The sequence below is a fragment of the Chiloscyllium plagiosum genome, unplaced genomic scaffold, assembly GCF_037043375.1.
Source record: "Chiloscyllium plagiosum isolate Xiang-an unplaced genomic scaffold, Cpla_swu_hap1 HiC_scaffold_2, whole genome shotgun sequence".
Taxonomy (NCBI): Eukaryota; Metazoa; Chordata; class Chondrichthyes; order Orectolobiformes; family Hemiscylliidae; genus Chiloscyllium; species Chiloscyllium plagiosum.
The window spans coordinates 107,340,527-107,364,324 of NW_028270140.1; positions in this window are offsets into that span (position 1 = coordinate 107,340,527).

Genomic DNA, 23,798 nt, shown 5'->3' on the forward strand with positions numbered 1-23,798 from the left:
TAGAGGGCATAGGTTTATGGTGAGAGGGGAAAGATATAAAAGAGACCTACGGGGCAACGTTTTCACACAGAGGGTGGTATGTGTATAGAATGAGCTGCCAGAGGAAGTGGTAGAGGCAAGTGGTAGAGGCTGGTACAATTGCAACATTTAAGAGGCATTTGGATGGGTATATGAATAGGAAGGGTTTGGAGGGATATAGGCCGGGTGCTGGCAGGTGGGACTAGATTGGGTTGGGATATCTGGTCAGCATGGATGGGTTGGATCGAAGGGTCTGTTTCCATGCTGTACATCTCTATGACTATATGATGAAGCACAACAATACTATCTGCTAAGTTGAGCATCACAATGATTGATTAAACCCCATTACTTGTGTGCAAATAAAAAAACTGGATGATACCATGCTTACAGCTCAGGTGACTAAATCTCACGATGAAATTTAGTCTACATAACATCGCCTCTCTGAAGGACTTACGGCAATTTTTCTAATGCGAAGTACTTCTCTAAGATTGATACAAAATTTGTTTTTGGTTGGTCTATCTTTAATTGAGTCACAAAGACTTACTAGTTTCTGGACACTTTTCATTTTTTATGATTGCCATTCTGTAAGCCAAGATGTTTCCCACCAGTACATGAACCTAATTGTTGAGAATGTCCCAAATTGTCTTTGCATTGCTGGTGACACTGTGGTCCTAGGAAAGACCTGACAAGAGCATGACAGCAATCCCCATCAATCATTGAGGCAGTGAAAAAATGTAGCCTTGTTTTCTAAAAGCAAGAAATGCCAAATTAATACAAGCCAAATAAATTTCTTCAGTTCCATATACATCAAGTGATATTAGGTTTGATCCTTACAAATAGAGGATGTAAAGGAGACAGCTACATAGGATAAAGAAGATTTGCAGCTGTGCTTTGGTTTCTTCAACTTTCTATCACCAAATATCTCATGTTTTGCATCTAAAATCTCTCCTCCATGAGATCTTCTATGTGAGGTTAGCTCATACCTATAATAGAATACCAATATATCTTTCAAACTACCCTCTTCGTCAAACACTTTGTGGTCGATACTAATCATAAACCCTTAGAAATGATTTACAAGAAGCCCCTCACAAATGTACAACCATAGCTCCAATGTCTTCTTGGCAAAATCCGAAGTTATTACCTAGAAGTCCAGTATATAATGATTACTTCAGATAACCTAAGTCAACTGCCAAATCTAGCCAATAATAAAGATATACTGCTGGAATTAGAGGTAGGTGTCTTTTTCTGTGCCGTAGTCTTTTTCTGTGCCGTAGACCTGTTTTTCAATGACACTGTGAATATGAGACAGAGGATAATCTACATATTGATTTTGTCTACTTTGTTCATAAACAAGCAGAACAAATTCAACAGGCGACATCCGAAGACAACAAACTGCAAGAACACCAATGCACTATCATTAGAGATGACCTGAGGCCATCATTTGGCTTCCTGGACATGTAGATCTGAGTTAGGCTTATCAATAAATGTCACTTCAATGTTAATTGCTATGCTTCACTGAGGTAGTGTGCTGGAAACCAAGCCCCACTTTTCCTAGAGTTGTCACAGAAGTTAATGATTTTAGAAAAATACACAAAATTGCCATGTTTACCAGTTTTTCAGACCCGAGTTGGCAGCAAGAATTGACCAAATTTCTGTACTTAACAAGGATGACTATTTATTATAAATAAATAGATTCTAGCTACAGATAACCAATGATGAGTCTTTGGTATGTAACTGTACTGGTTAAAACTCTAACTCCCTTAAATACACACGCACACACACAGTAATGGGCAGTTCAATATCCCTGTTCACAGAGTTCACTGAGATGGTCCTTTTGGCTTATCAGGACATGCTGCTCCTTAATCCTCTTTTTCTAGATACTTTCACTTACTTGCAGGCGGTAGATGGTAGCTGTTTCACACTTATAAATTCTCTGGCTTATTAGTTAAGAACCATAACTTATAACAAGTGTTGTGGAAAAAATAAACTGGCTTTCTTCAGGTTAGGATGGTTTTAACTGCAAAGGAAAGAAATGGCCTTGCAGTTCTGATGGCTTCTCTCAAACAATCACACCTCTCTCCCCCAAAAGCTCCTCAGCTAACTGGGAACCAATCCCATAGTTGTTGACAGGCATAAACATCGAGGCTTTCATCATTGATAATGGGTCACTAGTCCACAGACCATGTAGCTACGTGATGTCAGCCAAAGCTCTGAATGTATCATCCATTGGTTCTAGGTCATCCACAAACTTTCCTCTGACTGCCTGAATGTAGAGCAATGCAAACAGAACTTATATTGAGTATCAGGTTAGTAGCTTTTATAAAATGCAGCAATGTTTCAACAATCCTTGGATTTTAAAATAGTCCTTTTACGATTTCAGTCAACATTTAGAAATACAGAAAAATAAAAATACGTGAATTCAAACTAGATAAGCATATATTGATTTACAAAATTATTTCAAGGTATGTTAAATCATCTCCATATTGGTCATATGAGCATAGGGAAATTCAAAGACCAGGATGCGAATCTGTCCGTGGCCTGTAGATTCATTGGTATAAATGTATGATACAATCCTAGGATGAAAAACCAGTTATGCTGCACTGAATTTCCTCCAAACCATAGTCCAAGATTGCGTCAGACTGATTTTAAGTGCATGGCCCAAGACTATACATTAGTTATAGGTTACTTTACCAAATTTTCTATTGTTAGGCAAGTCAATGATAAAACCAGGATTGCATTTATTCACATGTTAACTGATATCTTCAACAAATTTGGTGTCTCATAGCACATCATGTCAAATAATAGTCCTCAGATTGTTAGCAAGCCATTCTAAGCCATTCCATGATGTGTGCAGCAAACAAGGAATCCTCTCTGCATCATTCAGAATTCAATTGCCTGTTAGAGAACTCTGTATACAACTAAAGCAATGATTACAAAGTATAGGACAATTCTTTGAGATGTCAGGCTTGCAAACTTCATTTCAAGGCAAAAACTTGATTTGATTTGATACGATTTATTGTTGCCATATATACCAAGATACAGAAAACAATGCTGCTTGGCTCTACAGGCATATCATACCATATAAAGTGCATCAGGACAAACAGAACAAAATGCTGAATACAGTGTTAAAGCTGCAGAGAAGGTGCAGAGAGAGAGAGATCAAAATTCATATTTGAGCAGTCCATTCAAATGTCTATAAATGATGGTGAAGAAATTGTTCTTGAATCTGTTTGTACGTGTATTCAAACTTTTATATCTTCTGCCCAATGGAAGAGGGTGGGGGAGAGTATAACTGGGATGGGATGTGAGTCTTTGATTATGTTGGTTGCTTTTCCAAGGCATCGGGAAGTATAGATGGAGTCAGTGGATGGAAGGCTGGTTTGCGTGATGAACTGGGCTGTATTCACAACTCTCTGTAGTTCCTTGTGGTCTTGGCCAGAGCAATTGGCATACCATGTTGTGATGTATCCAAGATAAGATACTTTCTATGGTGCATCTAGAAAAATTGATAACACACTTTGTGGATAGTCCAAATTTCCTTAGTCCCATGAGGAGGCAGAGATATTGTTATTCTTTCTAGACTGTTGATCAACATGGCTGGACTAGAACAGATTGTTGGCAGTCATCGCTGCCAGAAACATGACACTCTCAATCATCTCCACCTCAGCACTATTGATGCAGACAGGAACCTGCTCTCCACTCTGCTTCCTGAAGTCAACGACCAGCTTCTTTGTTTTGCAGTTGTTGATGGAGAGATTGTTGTCTTTACACCATGCCACTAAGCACTCAATCTCTTTCCTGTATTCTGTCTTGTCATTGTTTGAGATCTGTCTTACAATGGTAGAGTCGTCAGCAAATTTGAAAACTGCATTAAAGCAGAATTTGGCCATACAGACATGAGTGTACAAGGAGTATAGTAGGGGGCTGAGTGCACAGCATTGTGGGGCACTGATGTTGGGGATTATTATGGAGCAGGTGTTGTTGCCTATTCTTACTGATTGCAGTCTATGGATCAGGAAGTCGAAGATCCAGTTACAGAGGAGGGAGCTGAGACCCAGGTCTTGAAATTTGGAGAAGAGTTTGTTTGGAATTACGGTGTTGAAGGTAAATCTAAAGTCAATAAATAGGAGCCTGACATAGATATCCTTGTTATGCTACTATTCCAGGGATGACGGTAGAGCCAGGGAGATGGCTTTGCTTTGGATCTGTTGTGGTGGTAGGCGAATTGCAAAGGACCAACGCGATCTGGGGGGCTAGAGTTGGTGTGTGCCACGACTAACCTCTCCGAATGATGAAGTCAGAGTCACTGGGTGGTAGCCATTGAGGTGCACTGCATAATTTTTCTATGGCACTGGAATGATGGTGGTCTTCTTGAAGTAGGTGAAGGCTTCAGATCAAAGTAAGGAGAGGTTGAAGATGTCAGTGTATACTCCCGCTAGCTGGTCTGCACAGGATCTGAATGGACAGCTGGAGACTCCATTCAAGCCAGTCACTTACCATAGGTTCACTTTCAAGAAGGCGTATCTAATGTCTGTGGCAGTGACTGTGGGTACAGGTGCATCCAAGGCTCTAGGGACAGGTGGCATAATTTCACTGACCTTCTGTTCAAAGTGAGTGTTGAATTCATTGAGCTCATTGGGTAGGAATGTTGCCTGCAGTTCTGTTCAATTTCGCTTTGTAGCCCGTTATGTTGTGTAAGCCTTGCCCACAAATGATTGGTGTCTGTATAGTTGGTCTGGGTCCAAGCTTAGTTCAATATGGTCTCTTGGCATCACTGATGGCGTTGTGAAGGTCGTACCTGGGTTTTCTGTATAGGTCAGTGTTGCCCAACTTGAACACCTCAGATTTAGACTTCAATAGGGAGTGGATCTCCTGGATCATCCCTGGTTTTCAGTTGGGGAACACTCAGATTACTCAGAAGACTCACTTACTAATGAAGACTGTAAATGTAATGGCATACGCTTTTAGGTTGGTCATTGAGTTCTTGACTATAGATCAGTACGCTGACTCTAAGCAGTCCCATAGAAGCCCTTCTGTTGCCTCAGACCAACACTGCTCTACTTTTTGAACTGGGTCCTCACACTTCAATTTATACTTGTAAGCTGGGAGGAGGAGCACAGCGTTATGATTTGATTTTTCAAAATGCTGATGTATGATGGATGTCTGCTATAGACAGCTTGCAAAGAGTCGAAATACTCTGGTGCCATCTTTAGTGGTAGAATTACGTTCATCTGCAACATTCATATTCAGAAGACCAGTCTGTATAAGTTTCCTATGCACAAAAGACACAGATAACACTTTTTGATCAATTTCCTTGTATATGTTTCTCGTAGAAGAAATCCTTTCCCATGAAGGAAAAAAAGGGAATGTTTGATACTGTATGTATATTTGATCAGGAAGACATGTAGCCTTAAGAGAATTAGTTGGTGATATTAGAGAGACACATTATGTGATAGCCTTGTTTAGAGGTTCACCTTGAAAGATACTATTGTACTTTGTAATCCATCAAGAAAATTGGTTAGTTCAGCAGGTTGAATCGAAGCTATACTAATGTCTGTGATGGAGCTGTGTTTAGTTGCTCTATATATAAATCTTATAATATTTGTTCTGAGTAACAACACAGTCTCAGTGTTCATGTTAACAGAGTTAATATAATAGATCTAGAGAACATATCAGAAAAGTAACTGCTGTGATTCCCATAAAGTCATACCTGAGTTCACACTCAGCTTCCTCCCTATTCTCACATAGTCATAGAGATGTACAGCACGGAAACAGACCCTTCGGTCCAACCCGCCCATGCCGACCAGTTATCCCAACCCAATCTAGTCCCACTTGCCAGCACCTGGCCCATATCCCTCCAAACCCTTCCTATTCATATACCCATCCGAATGCCTCTTCTTTTGTGTTACTTCACTCTTATCCTCAAATATATTTCAATGTTCCTGCCAACAGGAAAAGCAGCCTAAAACTTATCCAAGTTAAATAATCTATACTCACTTCAAAGGTCTTATTCTCTCTTTGGTCCTGAAATCGGTTGCTGATAAATGTAACCCTAAGAGGTTAGCTTAGGAATGCACAAATTGAGTACGTGCAAAGTCCATTGATAGGGATCATCATCAATAAAAAGCTACCCCATTTTTCCTGCAGTCAGATTTATGGTGGAAATTGTTGCATTTTCCAGTTCATTAAATTGTTAATAACATTCAATCGGCTGGTTGTTATAGTGACACTGATAGCCTTGATATTGAGATGACATGAGTTTGTTATTCAGGGGTTTTAAGATGCTTGAATTTGAATGTTTTCGTACTATTGATGAATGATACCATACTGAAAATTATGAGGAGAAAAGATATTTTAAAAGTATATAATTACATTTATTTAGAGCATTGAAATGTTGACATTTAATATTCATAAGGACTTTTCAATACAACGCATTATAAAAGCTCTGCATGCTGCCTAACATGTTTGTTCCTCAAATGACATCATTATCAGGTGACTTTGCCTGTGCCCTAATTTTTCGACATGTTAAATTAAAAATCTTTTCAACTTGTTTCATTCATCACACGCAAACCTCCTTCTATATTTCTTTCTGTGAGAGGTACTCTGTAAAGATGACTAATAGCTAAGGTATATAATAGCTAAGAAACCACAAACTGGTTTGTATTTCACAGAAGGGTGATGCAGTATAATACAAAAAAAATGTGCTTTAGATAGAATAGAAAGTTGATTTAGTTAAACATTTCAACACAGTTGCATTTGCAGCTAAACAATGTTACATTCATTTATGATAATTATACAGAACGGAAATATTCTCAGAATAGAACAATCTCTGCTTTGCATCAATTATGTACTCAATCCATTTAGAGACAAGTCATATCTTTGGACCTACAATAAAGGTTTCATGAAAGATGTGCGATCTAATATTTCAATCCAGTATACTATATTATTCAAATAACTATCCTGCAACCAAACATAACAATTTGAGTGACTTGGGGGAGTTTTAGCCTAAATGGTGAGTAGGCTTAGAAGTGAGTGACTGGCTAAAAAAGCTGAAATTGATAGCAGTTTGGGAAACTGACTGTAATCACCAATTCTGCTTTTAAAGCACAATATGCTCAGTTGTATATGAGAAACAGTCTCAGGAGAATAGCAAGGTTGGGTCCAGGTTGTTCATAAAAGTTAGATCACATTCATATCAGTGAGCGTTAACAGCATTATTAGCTAATTGTCAGCGGTGATTGCATCCAGGATTAATTCATGGAAAATATGATATTCAAAGAGTGTACTGGTGTGAGTAAGTTGAGCTTCTGAATCTCAATCCATTGGGAATTATAGTTGACCAGAATGAGAAAAGCCATGGCCTTAAATTCAAACAGATCAATACCAAGGCATTCCAAAAGTCTAGCTGGAAAAGGAAGAGGATAGAAGAGATTTTTTTCTGTTCCTGTCTATGAGATGACAGAAAGTCCCTGAAATATGAGATAAATAAACCATCATACAGATTGCAATGTGCTGACCTGACACTTGGAAATACCATGATGTCCCTTGTGGATCTTCGGTGGGTTGTCCAGACAGGCAGCGTGTGGGACCACCAATAGCTAAGCATTGATCAAAAGTTCATCTTCATACTAATGTGACAGCATTGTTCAAAGTACCACTTCTTGACAGAAAGCGTGGGATATACTTCAGCTCGCCATCATGGAAAAAATATTCAAATTCACCACATCATTCATCATGTAATTGTGCCTCCCAAAATTCTTGCAAAGTCTTAACTGTGGCTGACAAAATGTGAATAGTTAAGGCCTTCAAAGACCTCAATTCCTTGAATAATTTTTTCACCTTCATTCCATCAGCTTTGTAGAGTGTCGGAATTATTCTGATCTCTCTTTTGTACATATTCCAGGAAAGTACCATATCACGTCAGCTGAGAATGAAATCTTTGGATTCTGGGTGGCACCTTTGCAACCTCCTTCCTGTTTAATAAAGTTATCATTAATGTGGTCAATTTCAATTTTAGCCTCAGACATAGTCAGAGAATTTCTTGCATTCAAATGCTATTGTAACGGCTTCTTTGTCAATGATGGTATATTTTTGTTCTGTATCAGTGAACGTTTTGACTCATCTGATCAGGTCTGATCCCATCACCCAGAAACTGAAAAAAGACAGCTTCCAAACCTATGGATGAAAATCAGGATCATAGTTGGCAAGGATCTTGGAAAAAATTGATATAACTTTGCTTTTGTTCCAGAATGATCCACTTTGTCACCGGTCTCCTGGGCTCAGTATATGTTCAATTGAACAGAACTTGGAGCATTCTTGTTTGCAAGCAGAATCTTTTACTGTTGAATTTGTCTCCTCTCAAATATCTGTCTTGATAGATTGAGTTGTGTGTAACTGAGTTGGTAAGCTGTCTTCGTGAGTTCTGTGATCGTGCATCCAAAGCCTAACTGTCATTCAGGCCTCTTCATTTCTCTCTTGAAACACCTCTGAACCAAGAGTCGACTGTTTTCCAGCTGGTGAGACATTTCAATTTTCTGCCTCTCCCTTCAAATGGTGTCTCCTCCTGCAAGCAGGGAAAGAAGAAACCTGAGTGAGTCTAATAGATTGTGTGCTGTAAGTGATGGACCAATCAGCTAAACATTGCTGAAAGGAATAATAATGTAATCCCCACTAAAGGAGAGAATGGATGAACATCTAGAAAGAACAATTATAAAAATGAATAATCAGGATAGATTAAAAAAAGTTACCAATTTTAAATGAGTTTTTTAAGGAGGTGACAGAGAGGGTAGACAATGTCAATGCAGTAGAAGTAAATTATCTGGGTTGTCAAAATGCCCCTGATATGATTGGTGAATAATATACAAATGAATAAACTCAAAGCACATGGAATCCAGGAACAACCACAGAATCGATAGCTAACCAGCTTTGAGAAAGAACAGAATGGGAAGAAGGATGAGTTATTCAGTGAGACAAAAGGTGGAATTTTGTGTTCCACAACAACCTGTGATATATTGGGACAACAATTGTTCACAATTTAAGTGGACAGATTTTCAATCGAAACACAATTAATATATTTGCAGTTCACACTAAATTCAAGGTCGGGGAATTGCTGCGTAGTTAGTACTGATGAGAAACACAACAAATTATCAGAAGGCATTATTAAATCTATAAAACAGACAAATAATTGGCAAATTAAATTCAACATGGAAAAATTGTGTGATAGTATATTTTTTAGGAAGAATAAAGATTTCATATATTACTTAGAGAGTGCAATTTTAGCTAGGGGCAGTACTGATACACCATATAATACGGGTTACACAGGAGGTTAAGAATCATTAAATTAAAAAAAAGCACACTAAACATTAGCCTTTATATTTGGAGGGATAGAAGAGAAAATTAAAAAATATATATAAATAGAGTACTTACATACTAAATCTGTTCCAAACTTGTGCTATAATTTCTGTGGAAATCATCAACATTTAAACATCAATTAAAACTCCCAGATACCAGCTGAAAGAGCTACATGAATAAGATTTTATGCTTTCAGAGTTTTCATCTAATAAAACATTGAAAACCAAATTAACTGAACAGCTTCATCAACTTAAACTTTAAAGTACAAACAGAATATTCCCATTTTACTTTTAGCATTAGCCTAAATAAACTTCACAACTAATGTTCCTTAAGTGGACATTTGTCCTCATCTCAGCCCAAAATGGCTTATCCTAGATCCTTAAATTGTGACTCCTGGTTCTGGATCTCCACTCATCAGCAACATCCTTCCTGCCTTTACCTGTCTAGATCTGTTAGAATTTTATAAGTCTCTATGAGATCCCCTTTCCAGTGAGTATAGCCCTAACTGATTAAGTCTCTCTTCTTTTGTCAGACTGCCATCCCAGGAATCAGGCTGATAAACCTTTGTTGGCATTCCCTCCATAGTCAAAACACCTTTCCTTGGATAAGGAGAGCAAATTATACACAGGAGTCCAGATGTGGTCTCTTCAAGGTCCTGTACAGTTGCAGCAAGACATCTCTGCTCCTGTACTCAAATCATCTCTATCTGAAGATCAACATACCATTTGCCTTCTTCACCGCCTGCTGCACTTGCATGCTCAATTTCAGCGACAGGTCTACGAGAATCCCAGGTCTCGTTGCACTTCCCATTTTCACATCTTTCAAATGCCTTTCAAATAATAATCTGCCTTCCTGTTTTTGCTATCAAATATGGATAACCTTACATTTATTCATTAGTTATTTGTATATTAGCTATCCTTGCAACCAAGCTGTCATTTATCTTGTAGGAAAATGAGCAGTTCAAAACTGCTTATTACTTGTTTCAATCACTTATTACTTGAATATGCTCAAAATATGAGGAGTCGACCACCATTGTTGCATTTTAACATGTCTCTATATGTAATACAATGTAATAAACATTGAAAGCATAATTGACTGAACATCTTTGATTTAAACTTTGAATCACAAAATAAAACATTTCATTTTTACTTCAAGCGCTGTCAGAAACAAACTTCACAGATATACTGTTCCTTAAGTGGACATTCAATGTTCCCAAACCACTCCAAGATGATTCTTAGCTCCTGAAGATTCACTTTTGTTCTTTTCCTTTCTCAACTTGGCAATTGTCTCAGAATTGTTATTCAATTTTTATTTCCTTTAGAATTTGATCCTCTTGTATAAGAAAGTTATTCATTTTTGATTAGTTATTTTTCCATGGATATTTCCCAACGTGTTGACTATTTTGTGCATTTTCAGTTTGTATTTTAAATTTCAAGCATCTGTAATATTTCAATTTTGGAAGGTATGCCTGAACATTGCTTGTACAGTGAACAAAGAGAGCATGGTGTTAGAACGTAGAACATAGAACATTACAGAACAGAACAGGTCCTTTGGTCCTTGATGCTGCACCAACCTGTGGAACCAATCTGAAGACATCTATCCTCCACTATTCCATTTTTTTTTAGATTACTTACAGTGTGAAAATAGGCCCTTCGGCCCAACAAGTCCACACCAAGCCTCCAAAGAGCAACCCACCCAGACCCTTTCACCTACATTTACCCCTTCACCTAACACTACGGGCAATTTAGCATGGCCAATTCACCACATTTTTTCTTGGACTGTGAGAGGAAACCGGTGCACCCGGAGGAAACCAACGCAGACATGGGGAGAATGTGCAAACTCCACACAGACAGTTGCCTGAGGCGGGAATTGAACCAGAGTCCCTGGCACTGTGAGGCAGCAGTGCTAACCACTGTGCCACCGTGCCACGTCTATGTTTATCCAATGGCCTTTAAGTGCCCTTAAAGTTGGTGAGTCTACTATTGTTGCCCCTATTACTCTGAGTAAAGAAACTACCTCTGACTATTCCTGTAGACAATGACGACATATAGATCAAAGCCAAAGGCTCGGCAATCTCCTCCCTGGCTTCCCAGAGAATTCTAAGATAAATCTTATCCAGCCCAGGGGACTTACTTGCTCTCATACTTTCCAGAATTGTTAACACCTCCTCCCTGTGAATCTCAATCTTATCTAGTGTAGTAGCTTGTACCTCAGTATTCTCCTCAACAACATTGTCTTTTTCCAATGTGAATACTAATGAAAATATTCAGTTAGCACTTTCCCTATCTCCTTGGAGTCCACTCCACTGTTCTTGATTGCCCCTAATCTTACTTGAGTCATTCTGCCCTATATTGATCACACCTCAGTTGAAGGCTTTGTCCCTTATGCTAGCCATCACCATCTGAGGAAAAGGGATCTCACGGTCCACCCTATCTAACCCTCTAATTATCTTATATGTTTCAATTATTCACCTCTCAACCTTCTTCTCTCTAACGAAAACAACTTCAAGTCCCTCAGCCTTTCCTCATAAGGGTTTCCCTCCATACCAGGCAACATCATAGTAAATTGCCTCTGAATCCTTTCAAAAGCTTCCATTTCCTTCCTATAATGCGGTGACCAGAACTGTACGCAATACTCCAAGTATGGCCGCACCAGAATTTTGTACAGCTGCAATATGACCTCATGGCTCCAAAACTCCATCCCTCCACTAATAAAAGCTAACACACCATATACCTTCTTAACTAAACTATCAACCTGGGTGCAAACTTTCAGGCATCTGTCTATATGGACACCGAGATCTCTCTGCTCATCTACCCTACCAAGAATCTTTCCATTAGCCCAGTACTCCTTAGTCCTGTTGCTCCTTCCAAAGTGTATCACCTCACACTTTTCCGTATTAAACTCCATTTGTCACCTCTTGGCCCAGCTCTACAGCTTATCTATGTCTCCCTGTAACCTGCAACATCCTTTGGCACTGTCCATAACTCCAACAAACTTAGTGTCATCTGCAAATTTACTGACCTGTCCTTCCATGCCCTCATCCAGATCATTTACAAAAATGACAAACAGCAGTGGACTCAAAAGAGATCTTGTGGTTCACCCATAATAATTTAACTCCAGGATGAACATTTCCCATCAATCACCACCTGTCTTCTTTCAGCTAGCTAATTTCTGATCCAAACCGCGAAATCACCCTCAATCCCATGCCTCCGTATTTTGTGCAATAGCTTCCCGTGGGGAACCTTATCAAACACCTTACTGAAATCCATATGCACCATATCTACCAGTTTACCCTCATCCACCTGTTTGGTCACCTTCTCAAAGAAAGCAGTAGGTTTGTGAGGCTGGACCTACACTTCTTTAAAACATGTTGACCATCCCTAATCAAGTTATTCCTTTCTAGGTGATTATAAATCTCCTTATAACATTTTCCAACACCTAACCCACAACCCAGTAAGGCTCACTGGTCTATAATTCCCAGGATTGTCACTACTCACCTTCTTGAACAGGGCAACAACATTTGCTATCATCCTGTCTTTTGGAACTATTCCTGTAGACAATGGCGACATAAAGATCAAAGCCAAAGGCTCAGCAATCTCCTCCCTGGCTTCCCAGAGAATCCTAGGATAAATCCTATCCGGTCCAGGGGATTTACCTGCTCTCACACTTTCCAGAATTGCTAACACCTCCTCCCTGTGAATTTCAATCCGATCTAGTCTAGTAGCTTGTATCTTAGTATTATCCTTGACAACATTGTCCTTTTCCAGTGTGAATACTAATGAAAATATCCATTTAGCACTTCCCCTATCTCCTCGGACTCCACGCACAAATTCCCAATACTGTTCTTGATTGCCCCTAATTTTACTCGGATTTTTTTTTATTCCTGATATAACTATATAAAGCTATAGAGTTTTCCTTGATCCTATATGCCAACGACTTTTCATGTCCCCTCTTTGCTCTTCTTAGTTCTCTCTTGAGGTATTTCCTGGTTAGCTTGTAAATCTCAAGCACCCTAACTGACCCTTCACAACTCATCCTAATGTAAGCCTTCTTCTTCCTCTTGACAAGACATTCAACTTCCCTAGTAAACCATGGTATGGTCATTCAACCACTTCCTCCCTGCCTGACAGGTACATACATATCAAAGACCTGCAGTAGCTGGTCCTTGTGCCCATCCCCTGCAGTTTTCTTCCCCATCATATGCATCCTAAATTCTGTCTAATTGCATCATAATTGCCTTTCCCCCAGTTATAACTCTTGCCCTGTGGTATACACCTATTCCTTTCCATAGCTATAGTAAATATAACCGAATTGTGGTCACTATCACCAAAGTGCTCACCAACCTCCAAATCTAACACCTGTCCTGGTTCATTACCCAGTACCAAATCCCCTCACCCCTTGTTTGGCTGTCTACATACTGTCTCAGGAAACACACTAGCACACATTGAACAAAAACTGACCCATCTAAAGTATTCGAACATTTGTATTTCCAGTCAATATTTGGAAAGGCAAAGTCCCCCATAACAACTACCCTGTTACTCTCACTCCTATCCAGAATGATCTTTTCTATCCTTTCCTCTACATCTCTGGAACTACTCGGAGGCCTATAGAAAACTCCCAACAGGATGACCTCTCCTTTCCTGTTTCTAACTCAGCCCGTAATACCTTAGTAGATGAGTCCTCAAACGTTCTTTCTGCCACCATAATACTGTCCTTGACTAACAATGCCACACCCCCCCCCCCCTCTTTTACCACCTTCTCTGTTCTTACTGAAACATCTAAATCCCAGAACCTACAACAACCATTCCTGTCCCTGCTCCATGTCTCTGAAATGGCTACAGCATCGAAGGTCCACGTACCAACCCATGTTGCAAGTTCACCCACCTTATTCTGGATGTTCCTGGAGTTGAAGTAGACACACTTCAAATCACCTTCCTACTTGCTGACCTTGAACCCATATTTCTGACCTCACTACTCTCTACCTCCTGGACACTGGAACTACAATTTAGGTTCCCATCCCCCTGCTGAATTAGTTTAAACTCTCCCGGAGAGGATTAGCAAATCTCCTCCCAGGATATTATTACCCCTCTGGTTCAGGTGTAGTCCATCCATTTGTAGAGGTCCCACCTACCACAGAACGAGCCCTAATTATTCAGGTATCCAAAACCCTCCTCCTGCACCATCCCTGTAGCCACGTGTTCAACTCCTCTCTCTCCCTATTCCTCGCCTCACTAGTACATGGCACAGGCATCAAACCAGAGATAACAACTCTGTTTGTTCTAGCTCTAAGCTTCCACTCTTGCTCACTGAATTTCTGCCTTAAATCCCCATCCCTTTTCCTACCTATATCATTAGTGCCTATGTGGACAACTTGGGGCTTCTCCCTCTCTCCCTCAAGAATCCCGAAAACATGATCCGAGACATCATAAACCCTGACACTTGGAAGGCAACACACCAACTATGAGTCTCTCTCATTCCCACAGAACCTTCTATCTGTCCCCCTAACTATGGAGTCCCTAATGACTAATGCTGTGCTCCTCTTCCCCTTTACTTCTGAGCAACAGGGACAGACTCTGTGCCAGAGACCTGTGCCCCATTGCTTACCCCTGGTAAGTCACCCCCCAACAGTATCCAAAATGGTGTACTTGGTATTGAGGGGAACGACAACTGCATTGCCTGCCAGTTCCCTTTCCGTCTCCTGACTGTAACCCATCTGCCTTTTTCTTGTACCTGAGGTGTGACTACCTCCCTGTAACTCCTCTCAATAACCCCCTCCTCCTCCCGAATGATCCGAAGGTCATCCAGCTCCAACTCCAGTTCCCTTACGCGGTTTTCGAGGAGCTGTTTTTGCGTGCACTTCCCACAGAAGAAGTCAGCAGGGACACTTGTGGTGACCCTTACCTCCCACGTTCTGCAGGAGGTACATTCAACAGCCCTAACCACCATTCCCACTATTCTAAATTCTCAAAGAAACAATTGAAAAATAACGAATTAAAAAAAACTTGTTACCTTCCCAAGCTGATGCACAGAAGCATTTTTTTTGTTTAAAGGTTGTTATGCTCCTGAATTCAATGCTGAAAGCAGTTGATGACTTAATCAAGATAATATCACATTAAATCACATCCTGATGTGCCTGTTATCCTGACTCTGTCACTCTGCCTTTCAAGCCCAGTATTTGTCACATCAACTGATCTCCCGGGCACACCCATTCCTCTGTTTGTACTTTGCCTCATATTTCCATCTGTTCATCGACGTTGGTGCTCATCCTCATCTTAATTATAAAACAGGGGGTGTCTGATTAATGAACATCTGACTTATGAATGCTTTTAGTTACCAACATGGTTCCCATATATAGTTGTAATTTTAAAAAAGCTGATGTCTGAACATTTCCCGTACTTATGAACAGCTGCTTTCCATTGTCCTGCATTGTGTTATAACTTGAGTACAAATCGACTCTGTCGGGGGAAGAGAGCTGAAGGTGAACATCTAGCCATCTCAACGTGAATGTCTGCGGAAAAGAAGAAGCTGGATGTCAATCGAGTCATGTTTAGTCATCATGGTCATGAAAGAGAGGGGATTCAGAGTCTCATGCCTCAATGGTGATCGAATTAAATGTTGTAAAGCCACATGACTCAAACCATTCAAATGTATTGCCTTCACAACAGTTGTTAGTGAAAGATGATCATTTGCATCATGAACATTTGAAACATTTTTAACCTTGACAGTTCTAATTTTTGTTGTTAATCTCCACTGAGCTGTCAAATGCTCTGGAGGAGATGATATGGAAAATTGAAGACTGCTCAGAGGAAGTCACACCAAGAAAAGATTCATCCCCACAGGACTCATGCAGATCAAGCACCTGCTCACATTTCGCTGAAGGAAGACAGAGTTGGGTTTTCACCTGGTGTCTCACAGGTTGGAAGAGCAGATTCAAGGAATAAGGACAGCACTCGGGAGCCTGCATCAGGATTTGCATAACACTTAAGCTCAGTTTAGGTGGTTTTCCCTGTTGTCATTGTAAAGGGTAACTCTGTACCAGCATCAAAGCCTGTGTGAGATGCTGCCACCCTTTCCATACACAACTGGAACACTTGGAGACAGATTGGAGTTTCATCTCAGGTATGAAAACAATGATGCCACAGGCTTTCATCGTAATGTCCTTGTCCATGGAATGAATGGATACCGGCATGCAGCAGCATTTAATATCAATCGACGTAGGGCCCAAATGTAATATTTACAAATTTGCAGATGATACAAAGCTCAGTGGAAATGCGTGTTAGGAAGATGTAAAAATGTTTTCAGGAGGTTTTGGGCACGTTTTGTAAATGGCAAGAACATATCAGATGGAATATAATGTGGATAAATATGAGGTTTAAAATCTTGCTGTGATTTGATAGGTGCTTGGTTAGACCACTTCGATACAGGTTTGGTCTTTTTTGCTAAACCTCTTCCTGAGATGACAAGACTGTCCGATGAAGAGAGATTGGTCAAACTAGGTATGATCTCATTGAAACTCACAGAATATTTAGAGGAATAGCAGCTAAGATTTTTCCCCAAGCTGGGGAGTCTTCAACAAGGAGGTACAATTTAAAATTAAATGGACGCCATTCAGGACTGAGATTTGGAGAATTTGTTTTTGCTCAGTGGGTGGGGAACCTTTACAATTCTCCACTCCAGAAGGCAGTGGAAGCTCAATATTTGAGTATATTTAAAGTTGAGGTTGGTACATTTTGATTTTTATTGATGTAATGTATTGTGGGGACAGTGCGAGTAAAAAAAATCATTGATGTGTTTTACCATCCACAATCATATCAAATGGTGTAAGCAGCTCAGTAGAGAGAATCACCCACTCCTGTTCCTACACTCCAATCCAATGCATGCCAGCTCTTAACAATGGCTTAAATTGGACTGATGAATATATATAGCCTTGGCTGGTTTTGGACTATTGATCTGCAGCAAAGTGTTCTCCAGCTCATCGGCAGCAGAGATGTGAGACACAAGAGGAACGATAGTGAAACAAAACATTGAAGTGTAAACTCTTGCTCATTCACTTCCACCTTTCACCTGTTCATTCCCCTTCCGTCATTACCACATATATAAACTCATGACAAAATGGCAAGGTTTGCCCCTGGATGTGTGCAGAGAACATTTTTTTGGGGTGTCACCAGTTTCAAAAACAATAAGGTGTCAACCAAGATGTCTGAGTAGCCTTATTTTAACTTAAATGTTTGTAGTTGCACAATGGTATCTACGTGGTGATGATACACAATGTTAGATTGTTAAGTTTATTTTTGATTATAAGCTGTTATGGATCCAACTAAACCCCCTTCAAATATATCAAGCTTAGACCCTAACATTTTCTTATTTAAAAGCAAGTAACTTGTTGTGTTCCAGGTGTGATTTGATTGGTTTTAAGCAAAATACACTTTATTCTTACTCAACAGTTAAAGTACAAATTAAAGAAAGAAGAATTGGTCCAGCTCTAATTCTATTGGAAAACTAATTAAACAATAGATTATTTACCTAATAAACAACAACCACTCCAAAATAGTAGCGGCCCATAACACACACTTGGCAAAGGCAAATTCAGTAAAATAGATTGTCTCACATGGACTGTTCCTCCAGTCCAGAGGGAATAATATCCAAAAAAAAAAATTTAGCAGCGAGAGAAAAAGAACTCAAGCATCTTGCTGTAACAGGGAGAGATATGTGGCAGCTTCAAAATCGCGACAAATACTGAAAGCTAAATGAAAAACCTGGTTATGTGGGAGCCTGAATCCATCCATTCATGCTGTTTCTATTGTTCCCAACTTTTAATAAAATAGCCCAATAACTCACAAGTTGTTTACTCTATTTCCTTGGTACAGGCCATTTGGTGTCTCTGTGTCAAACTTTCTTCATAAAAAATCGAGGTCGAAATACCTCTTTTAAAGCCACAATATTGTCACACCTTCCCCCTTAAAAAAAGAACTATTAATATACAAAGATGGCTTCATTTTTAAAACTCTTTAATCTTAAACTATTAATACATGCAAACATTTACTACTACAGTCCATTTCAATCCATTTCTTTTGCCACTGAACATCTTCGCCTCCCTTCATCAAAGCCGTGATAACACATCTGCAATTATATTTCTCTCATCCTTCCATGTGGAGAATTTTCAAATGAAATGGCTGTAACAATAAACTCCATCTAAATTTTCTGGCATTTTTATCTTTGATTTTTTCCAAAAACATTAAGAGGTTATGATCAGGATATACAATTGTCTCAGACATATTACTGGCAACATAAATATTGCAACACCAACACCAAACTTAAGGATTCCTTCCAATTGCAGAATATTCCTGTTTATGAATATTCAACTTTCTGGAAAAAAAAAATCCAATGGCTCTTTTTATCTTCTCGTTGCCTTCTTGAAAGAGTAAAACACTGACTTCCATATCAATTGCCTCTATGGCCACCTTAAATGGCTTTGTGTAATTAGGTGTGGCTAACACAGGGGCAGTTGTTAACACAGCTTTTCGGCTGTCAAATGACTTCTGGCATTCCTTTGTCCATTGAAATTTTCTGCACTCTATCAACAAGTTAGTCAGTGAGCAACATGCTGCTAAAATGTGGTATGACTTTTTGATAAAAATCACTCAGTCCCAGGGATGGTAATTCTTCCTTTTTTTGTCAATGGCATGAGAAACCCATCCATAACCTTTGTTTTCACATTCCGTGGGGCCAATTGTCCATTATATTCCCTAGGAATGTGACTTAGACTTTTGTGAACTCACTTGTGGCCAGGTTTTTCACCTAGCCCACCCTCCAAAGTCGATTGAACAATTCCGATAGATGCTCCAAATCTTCCTTCCATGTGTGACTAAAAATCACTGGATTGCCTATGGAACTCACACAATTGGGGTGAAAAATGCTTTATTGGTTAGTCTTTGAAATGTAGCTGGTGCATTTTCATACCAAATGGATAACTTTAAATGGATAACGTCCATTTGGTGTCACAAAAGCTGAAATTGTCTTTGCTCTCTTGGATAAAGGTACCAGCCACTATCCTTTGAGTAAGTCCACATTCAAGATTTAAATTGTTTGTCCTACTGTCTCAATACAGTCTTCCAGCCATGGAATAGGATATGAATCAGATTTCATAACTGCACTGACATCGTGGTAATCAACACATAAATATTGGCACCATCTGGTTTTGGCACCATCACAATGGGTGAACTCCATCTGCTGACACTCACATTGGTTATGTTTCAATCTCGTTTTAAATCTATGACAATTTTAGAGGGTTAAATCTATAAAGATGTTGCTTAATTGGAACAGCATTTCCTATCTCTACATCATACATAATGTTAGAACTTCTGAGCTTATTCCCACATAAAAAGAACATTTGCGAAGAGGTGCGAGGGAGGAGTGAAGGACTTCTGGGAAGTCGTATATTTGTGTGGATGGATTGCCTGAAACACTACTCGGGTAGTGTCTCCCACCCATCCTCCTCCTCTAACCAAAACAAAAGTTCTGTGCTCCAGATTGATAAGGTAACAAGTTTATTTTTTATTTCTTATTTTTCAACAATCTCTTTGGGAATTTAGAATCATGGGAATGGTGGTGAGGGCAGTTGAATGTTCCTCCTGCAGAATGTGGGAGGTAAGGGTTACTACTAGTGTCCCTGCTAACTACATCTGCAGGAAGTGCACCCAACTCCAGCTCCTCGAAAACCACGTTAGGGAACTGGAGCTAGAGCTGGATGAACTTCGGATCATTCGAGAGGCAGAGGGGTTATTGAGAGGAGTTACAGGAAAGTAGTCACTCCTCAGGTACAAGAAAAAGGCAGATGGGATACAGTCAGGGGATGGTAAGGGAACCGGCAGGCAGTGCAGGTATCCCCTGTGGCCATTCCCTTCAACAATAAGTATACTGTTTTGGATACTGTTGGGAGGGGGGACTTACCAGGGGAAAGCAGTGGGGCAAAGGGCTCTGGCACAGAGTCTGTCCCTGCTGCTCAGAAGGAAAGGGGGAGAGGAGCAGGGCAGTAGTCATTGGGGACTCCATAGTTAGGGGGACAGATAGGAGGTTCTGTGGGGACGAGAGAGACTCATGGTTAGTGTGTTGCCTCCCAGGTGCCAGGGTTCAAAATGTCTCTGATTGAGTTTTTGGGATCCTTAAGGGGGAGGGAGAGCAGCCCCAAGTCGTGGTCCACATAGGCATCAACGGCATAGGTAGGAAGAGAGATGGGATTTAAGGCAGAAATTCAGGGAGCTAGGATGGAAGCTTAGAGCTAGGATGAACAGAGTTGTTGTCTCTGGTTTGTTGCCCGTGCCACGTGCTAGTGAGGCAAGGAATAGGGAGAGAGAAGAGTTGAACACGTGGCTACAGGGATGGTGCAGGAGGGAGGGTTTTGGATTCCTGGATAATAGGGACTCTTTCTGGGGTAGGTGGGACCTCTACAAGCAAGATGGTCTTCATCTGAACCAGAGGGGTACCAATATCCTGGGGGGGGGGGGGGGGGGAGGAATTTGCTAAGGCTGTTGGAGTGGATTTAAACTAACCCAGCAGGGGAATGGGAACCAAAATTGTACTTCGAGTATAGAAAAGATTGAGAGTAGGGAGGTCCAAAATCAAGTTTCAGGGACGCAAGATGGCACCGGCAAACAAGAAGTTGGTTTGAAGTGTGTCTACTTCAATGCCAGGGGCATCCGGACTAAGATTATAAGATATAGGATTTATAATCATCTAGAAAAGAATAATTTGATTAGGGTTAGTCAGCATGGTTTTGTGAAGGGTAGGTCGTGCCTCACAAACCTTATTGAGTTCTTTGAGAAGGTGACCAAACAGGTAGATGAGAGTAAACCGGTTGATGTGGTGTATATGGATTTCAGCAAGGCGTTCGATAAGGTTCCCCACAGTAGGCTATTGTACAAAATGCAGAGGAATGGGATTGTGGGAGATATAGCAGTTTGGATCAGTAATTGGCTTGCTGAAAGAAGACAGAGGGTGGTGGTTGATGGTGTTCATCCTGGAGTCTAGTTACTAGTGGTGTACCGCAAGGGTCGGTGTTAGGGCCACTGCTGTTCGTCACTTTTATAAATGACATGGATGAGGGCGTAGAAGGGTGGGTTAGTAAATTTGCAGACGACACTAAGGTCAGTGGAGTTGTGGATAGTGACGAAGGATGTTGTAGGTTACAGAGAGACATAGATAAGCTGCAGAGCTGGGCTGAGAGGTGGCAAATGGCGTTTAATGTGGACAAGTGTGAGGTGATTCACTTTGGTCGGAGTAACTGGAATGCAAAGTACTGGGCTAATGGTAAGATTCTTGGTAGTGTAGATGAGCAGAGAGATCTCGGTGTCCATGTACACAGATACTTGAAAGTTGTCACCCAGGTTGACAGGGTTGTTAAGAAGGCATACAGTGTTTTTAGCTTTTATTAATAGAGGGATCGAGTTCTGGAACCATGAGGTTATGCTGCAGCTGTATAAAACTCTGGTGTGGCCGCACTTGGAGTATTGTGTACAGTTCTGGTCACCACATTATAAGAAGGATGTGGAAGCTTTGGAAAGGGTGCAGAGGAAATTACTAGGATCTTGCCTGGTCTGGAGGGAAGGTCTTACGAGGAAAGGCTGAGGGACTTTAGGCTTTTTCATTAGAGAGAAGAAGGTTGAGAGGTGACTTAATAGAGAGATATAAGATAATCAGAGGGTTAGATAAGGTGGATAGGGAGAGCCTTTTTCCAAGTATGGTGACAGTGAGCACGAGGGGGCATAGCTTTAAATTGAGGGGTGATAGATATAGGACAGCCATCAGAGGTAGTTTCTTTACTCAGTGAGTAGTAAGGATATGGAATGCTTTGCGTGGAATGGTAGTAGATTTGCCAACTTTAAGTACATTTAACTCGTCATTGGACAAGCATATGGATGTACATGAAATAGTGTAGGTTAGATGGGCTTCAGATTGGTATGACAGGTCAGCGCAACATCGAGGGCCGAAGGGCCTGTACTGTGCTGTAATGTTCTATGTTAACAAAGAAAATTTACAGCCCAGGAACAGGGCCTTTGGCCCTCCAAGTCTGTGCCGATCCATATCCACTGTCTAAACCTATTACCCAATTCCTAAGGATCTGTATCCCTCTGCTCCTCACCTACTCATGCATCTGTCCAGATGCACTTTAAATTAATCTATCGTGTCTGCCTCTAATTCCTCTGCCAGCAGCACATTCCAGGCATCTACAACCCTCTGTGTAGAGTACTTTCTGTGTGTATCCGTCTTAAACGTTTCTTCTCTCACCTTGAAAGCATGACCTCTCATTATTGAATCCCTCACCCTGGGAAAATGCTTATCTCTATCCATCCTGTCCATACCCTTCATGATTTTGTAAACCTCAATCAGGTCCCACCTCAATGTCCTTTTTGGGTAATGAAAACAATCCTAACCTACTCAACCTCTCTTCATAGCTAGCACCTTCCATATCAGGAAATATCCTCGTAAACCTTCTCTGCACTCTCTCCAAAGCGTCCACATCCTTTTGATAATGTGGCGCCCAGAACTGTACACAGTATTCTAAATGCAACCGAACCAGACTCTTGTACAATTTTAACATGGCCTGCCAGCTCTTATACTCAATACCCCGTCCGATGAAGTCAAACATACTGTATGCCTTCTTGACCACTCTATCCATCTGTGCAGCCTCCTTCAGGGTATAGTGGACCTGAACTCCCAGATCTCTCTATTCATCAGCTTTTCCCAAGGCTCTTCCATTTACGGTATTATTTGCTCTTGAATTAGACCTTCCAAAATGCATTACCTCACATTTGCCTGGATCAAACTCCATCTGCCACTCCCCCACCCAACACTCCAGTCTATCTATATTCTCCTGCATTCTTTGACAGTCCCCTTTGCTTTCTGCTACTCCACTAATCTTCGTGTCATCTGCAAACTTACTGATTAGACCACCAATGCCCTCTTCCAGACCATTAATACATATATATATATCACAAACAACAGTGGCCCCAGCACTGATTCCTGTGGAACACCACTGGTTACTTTTCTCCATTTTGAGAAACTCACTTCGACTACTACTCTTTGTCTCTTGTTGCTCATCCAGTTCTTTATCCACGTAGCTAGAACACCCTGCACACCATATGACTTCACTTTCTCCATTAGTTTACTGTGGGGAACCTTATCAAACCTGACTAAAGTCCATGTATATGACATCTGTAGCCTTTCCTTCATCTAGCAACTTAGTTACTTCCTCAAAGAACTCTATTAAGGCACGATCCTCCCCACACAAAACCATGTTGCCTATTATTGATAATCCCATTCTCTTTCACATATAAATAGATGCTATCCCGCAGTACTTTCTTCAGCAACTTTCCCCACCACTGATGTCAGGCTCACTGGTCTGTAGTTACCTGGAATATCCCTACTACCCT